The sequence below is a fragment of the Protomyctophum parallelum genome, assembly GCF_964188405.1.
Source record: "Protomyctophum parallelum genome assembly, chromosome: 21".
Classification (NCBI taxonomy): domain Eukaryota; kingdom Metazoa; phylum Chordata; class Actinopteri; order Myctophiformes; family Myctophidae; genus Protomyctophum; species Protomyctophum parallelum.
Genome location: NC_139713.1, coordinates 4,728,296 through 4,733,999, shown reverse-complemented (window position 1 = coordinate 4,733,999; position 5,704 = coordinate 4,728,296).

Genomic DNA, 5,704 nt, shown 5'->3' with positions numbered 1-5,704 from the left:
CTTCTTGTTAACCCATTCTGACCTGAGATCAGATTCTAAAAATGTCAGTCGTTCTTCGATTTTTCAAAAATAGCAGACCTACAAGCTCGTAGCGCGCCACTCGGTGGCGCGCTATGAGCTTGTAGATCTGCTATTTTTCAATAGCTAAAGCACAACATAATGCTAACACCAAAATGGGTTCCCGCGCAAAATGGGTCAATAGCCTGCCTGCTTGCTTGGGCGAGACATTTTATTTCCTTCAGGTCAAAAGTTGTGCCAAAGCAGAAACGGGATCTAGACATCTGAAGAAGGGCAGAGAGACCAATTACAACCACCCCACTGGTTTCCATATGTTGTATTTATTACATACTCTTATCATACAGATTGGATAAAAAAACACTATTCACTAAAGTTACATAATACAGAGTTCACTATATCCTAATTACTTGCACAAGCAGAGCGCGCAAGTACTGCGACTGGCTGGGTATGTATGTCATCAAGAACCACCATTCTTGATGACTTAACTAAGGTACGTTTGGTGATCTGCTGTGTGTGTGTGTGTGTGTGTGTGTGTGTGTGTGTGTGTGTGTGTGTGTGTGTGTGTGTGTGTGTGTGTGTGTGTGTGTAAGAATGGTGGTCCCTTATTGATGGTTGATGGTGACATAACTAAGGTACGTTTCAAGGTGGTTATAATATAACCAACTTGAAAGTACTTGCGCGCTCTGCTTGCACACAAGTAGCCAGGCCATGTATGGCCTACTTGTGTGCAAGGCACAAGTTGACACCGAGAGAGAGAGAGAGACAGAGAGACAGAGAGACAGAGAGAGACAGAGAGAGAGAGAGAGAGAGAGAGAGAGAGAGAGAGAGAGAGACAGAGAGAGAGAGAGAGACAGAGAGACAGAGAGAGAGAGCATTTCTAGTTTTAGCTGAAGTTGACAATCAGGAGCCAATAGCGGGTATGCGCGTGACATCATCATCAAACCAGGAAGTTATGCGGGAACGTCTACTGACAGCCCAAACATCCACACAGAAAAGTCCAATATTACTGCATTAAACGACGTTAAGCTCACTTTGTCACTCACTTTGCCACTCGATTTGCCATTCACTTCATGCATGCGCATAAGCCTCTATAGTCTGCTGTCACATCTGAGCTTCGTTAAATGCTTCATTTACTCTACGATTTTTCACGCATTAACCCATTCTGAACGGGCACCCATGTTGGTGTCAGCATCATGTTATGCTTTAGCTATTGAAAAATAGCAGATCTACAAGCTCATATCGCGCCACCGAGTGGCGCGCTACGAGCTTGTAGGTCTGCTATTTTTTGAAAAATCGAAGAACGACTGACATTTCTAGAATCTGATCTCAGGTCAGAATGGGTTCATCAGACCAGTGTGTGTCCAGTGGAAAACCTCGTATGAATCTGATCTCAGGTCAGAATGGGTTAAAGCCTGACTTGTATCCGACATCTTTTATGTGTGAGTCACCCAGGGACTTACGGTCATATTGCGTGAAGGGGGAACACTTCATATTCCATATTCTGGATATGGATCCTCTTTTTGGGATCAGGACCCACCTGAACATCTAGAAAGGAACCATTAGCAGCCTTTATCCCATTCTGACCTGAGATCAGATTCATACGAGGTTTCCACTGGACACACACTGGTCTGATTAACCCATTCTGACCTGAGATCAGATTCTAAAAAATGTCAGTCGTTCTTAGATTTTTCAATAGCTAAAGCATAACACCAAAATGGGTTCCCGTTCAGAATGGGTTAATTCCACTGTCGTGGTCAGATGGGCTGTCTGCATGTTGCATGTCAGAGCATGTTTATTCACATGACCAATGATGTATTCCGGCTTGGAATCAGTAAAACTAACTAATAGTATCCTTTTCCTATTTATATTGTTTTATTATCATTAAAATCTTAGCGTTTGCCAATTATTTCTGGGCCCACTTGGCTGGTACACGCCGAGGCTGAGATTCACACGGAGACCGTTTGAAGCAAACTGTGAAGCAAACGTAGAAGTACTGCTCATTATGTAAAATGTCCCCGTTATACTTTAGCTATTGGAAAAAGAGCAGATCTACAAGCTCAAAGCGCGGCACCGAGTATACCTGTAGGTAACAAGTGGGAGAGGCTGGACAGCAGACGGCTGGACTTTGAATTTCTCTAACTATAAACTTTCATGACAGCAGAACAGCCTACAGTACAAATATAATTTATGAAAAGCTACTACAGTGAAGTCTGTTCACAGAAGTTGTTGTAGGATATGTGGGGATTATCTGACGAGGTACCATTTGAGGGGGCAAAACCTTACATATACTAAATAATACTAAATTGTTTATAGGTTCAATATAAGTCAAATAATATAGCCTTTCCACAGGAGTATCTTTTTATATTTTTCCAAAAAGAATACAAACAGCCAATAGCATATTGCAAAGTTATCCCCCTCACTGGGGAAGATTCCGGGAGGAAAAACGGGCACGCACCGGGGCGAGTAGTCCAGTATTCTACCTGTAAGGGTCCAGTTGGACCACAACCACACTTTGAGAACCTCTGATATAGATGGATCCATATCCCTGCAGGAGCCAGAGACAGCACAGCAGCAGAGGGTACAGATTGCAATGGCAAAAGATACAGTTGGGTACAGAAGAATAGCATCACATCACCCTAAAACAAATACAGTATAGGCTACATGCATTGTATATACACAGAACAGCCTATACAATCATGTGCATAACAAGACACTCCATCGATACATATTTACTGTAAGTACACAGAGTTAGAGACTGCTTACATAAAACAAATTAGTCATGTTATAGCTATTGAACAAAAACCTACACACAAAAGCAGCTTGCCGGTAGCAAAGCTTCATCTAACCTTTCCTTTTCTGGACCTTTTGTCTCCTACCTACAGGAACTTAAAGGGACACTTCACCCTTTTTGCAAAAACATATATGTTAATGACGTTTAGAAGCTTTGGAACAATTTCCTGGGGGTCTTTATGTGTGTAATATGTGGTTTAAGATATTTTAGATTGTAGCAGTGAGCACAGTGTCTCTGATGTCATGGACACTGGTCTCACTACCTTCCTGGACTACAATTCCCATAATTCTTTGGTGCTCTGCTCCTCCTTGTGGATAGGGGGAGAGCTGTCTTACTGAGACAACATGTAGTCCAGGAAGGAAGTGAGCCCAGTGGCCATGACATCAGAGACACTGTGCTCACTGCTACAATCTAAAATATCTAAAACCACATATTACACACATAAAGCCCCCCAGGAAAGTGTTCTAAAGCTTCTTAACGTCATTAACATATATGTTTTTGCAAAAAGGGTGAAGTGTCCCTTTAACGTTTTGTCTCCTACCTAAGGATCTGAATTATGACTTTCCTCTTCCTTCCTCTTCCTTCCTCTTCCTTCCTCTTCCCAACGGTTAAATGGAACCTAACCTTATTCCTAAACGTAACGTCAGTGAAACTATGGCTAAAGCTAACCTTATTCCTAAACGTTAGGTCAGTAAAACTATGCCTGAACCTAGCCCTAACCTCACAGAAACTATGCCTAAACCTAACGTTATTCCTAAACGTTAGGTCAGTAAAACTATGCCTAAACCTAACCTTATTCCTAAACGTTACGTCAGTGAAACTATGGCTAAACCTAACCTTATTCCTAAACGTTACGTCAGTGAAACTATGGCTAAAGCTAACCTTATTCCTAAAAGTTAGGTCAGTAAAACTATGGCTAAACCTAACCTTATTCCTAAACGTTAGGTCAGTAAAACTATGCCTGAACCTAGCCCTAACCTCACAGAAACTATGGCTAAACCTAACCTTATTCCTAAACGTTAGGTCAGTAAAACTATGGCTAAACCTAACCTTATTCCTAAACGTTACGTCAGTAAAACTATGCCTGAACCTAGGCCTAAACTCAAACTATGGCTAAACCTAACCTTATTCCTAAACGTAACGTCAGTAAAACTATGGCTAAACCTGTCCCTAACCTCACAGAAACTATGCCTAAAGCTAACAACGGTAAATCTATGCCTAAACTAGGAATGCACCAATGTGGAAATTCTTGGCCGATACAGAAACTATGCCTATAAGCGTGACCTCAAAGGTCGACCTGGGAGAAGGAGCGGGAAAAGAGATCATTCCTGAATGCGGACTAATAATAGAATCCTGAATGCTGAATGTCAATATGGGACTGACTGCTGAGGTCTACACTCTAAATTAATATTTGTGGATAAGTAAAAGTTAAATGGGACTGACTGCTGAGGTCTACACTCTAAATTAATATTTGTGGATAAGTAAAAGTTAAATGGGACTGACTGCTGAGGTCTACACTCTAAATTAATATTTGTGGATAAGTAAAAGTTAAATGGGACTGACTGCTGAGGTCTACACTCTCTAAATTAATATTTGTGGATAAGTAAAAGTTAAATGGGACTGACTGCTGAGGTCTACACTCTCTAAATTAATATTTGTGGATAAGTAAAAGTTAAATGGGACTGACTGCTGAGGTCTACACTCTCTAAATTAATATTTGTGGATAAGTAAAAGTTAAGTGAGCGGTGCCTGTTATCATGATGATGATGAGGTCTGATGTCAACAACATGACATCACAGCGGGGGGGAGGGGGGGATAGACACACACACACACAACGCCACACGTTGGAGGGCTTTATAGAAGAAAGTGTCCAAAAACAGCCAATTTACAACAAGCTCGCATCGCTTCCGCGACACGTCGTGATTATTTCTCAACCGACACGGGGCTTGTGGTTTAGGCCAGCACTCTATTGAGTATTTCACGCTCTCTGGTATAGGGGATCAAGGGGCCGCTTGTACTTGTGCAAATTCCGCTTTAGCAATTTCCGCTTTTAAGGACACGATGGATACACACACGGCGAGGAGAGCGACCAGCAACGCTCCCGATAGGACCTTCCAGAAGCCCCACTGCTGGTACTTCTCCCTCAGCCTGGACTCCAGCGTTTTCCCCAACGTCGACGCGTCCTGCCATGACAGCTTCTTCAGCTTCTCCTGCCATGACACCATGGTCGTGGACGCGCTGGTCACGAACTCCTGCCACGACAGCGCAGGCTTCTTCGGCGGAGGAGGCTTCTTCTCTTTCTGTTGGCTTCGATTCCCTTTCTTCTTCTTCTTCCTCTTCTGATTTGTGTCTTTTTGTCTTTTCTTGGGCCTCCTCCCCTCGGCCGCGCCCATGTCCACGCCCATGTCCACGGACACGTGGCCCACGCTGCCGCCCGCCGCGGCCTCGGCCTCGGCGTCGGAGGCCGAGGCGGAGGCGCTGGCGTCCATCGACTCGTCCTCCGTGGCCGTGGTGATCTCGCCCTCGTTCGCTTCCATGTCGGCCATCTTTCTTCCTCCTCGCCGCTGATTGGTTCTGAGGCGTCACCGTGTTCGGGCGAAGGTTTTTATAAGCGTGTCTCGTCTCGTAATCCTGGTGTCGTCAAACATGACGACGTCAGTATATATATATCTGGACAGAAATATGATTGTTTTGAGCGGCGTAATAGCCGCTCCTATGCACATCTTTGTGTGTCTGTCTGTCCGTATGAGCACGGAAAGTGCTCAGCTTATTGGCTGAGCACGGAATGTGATGTAGGATGATAAGAGCGCCCCTCACTTCACACGGGTGTGATTTCTTTTTTTCTTCTTGAATCTGCTTCTGAGCGCTCTGGTCGGGTAATATCGGGTAACCATG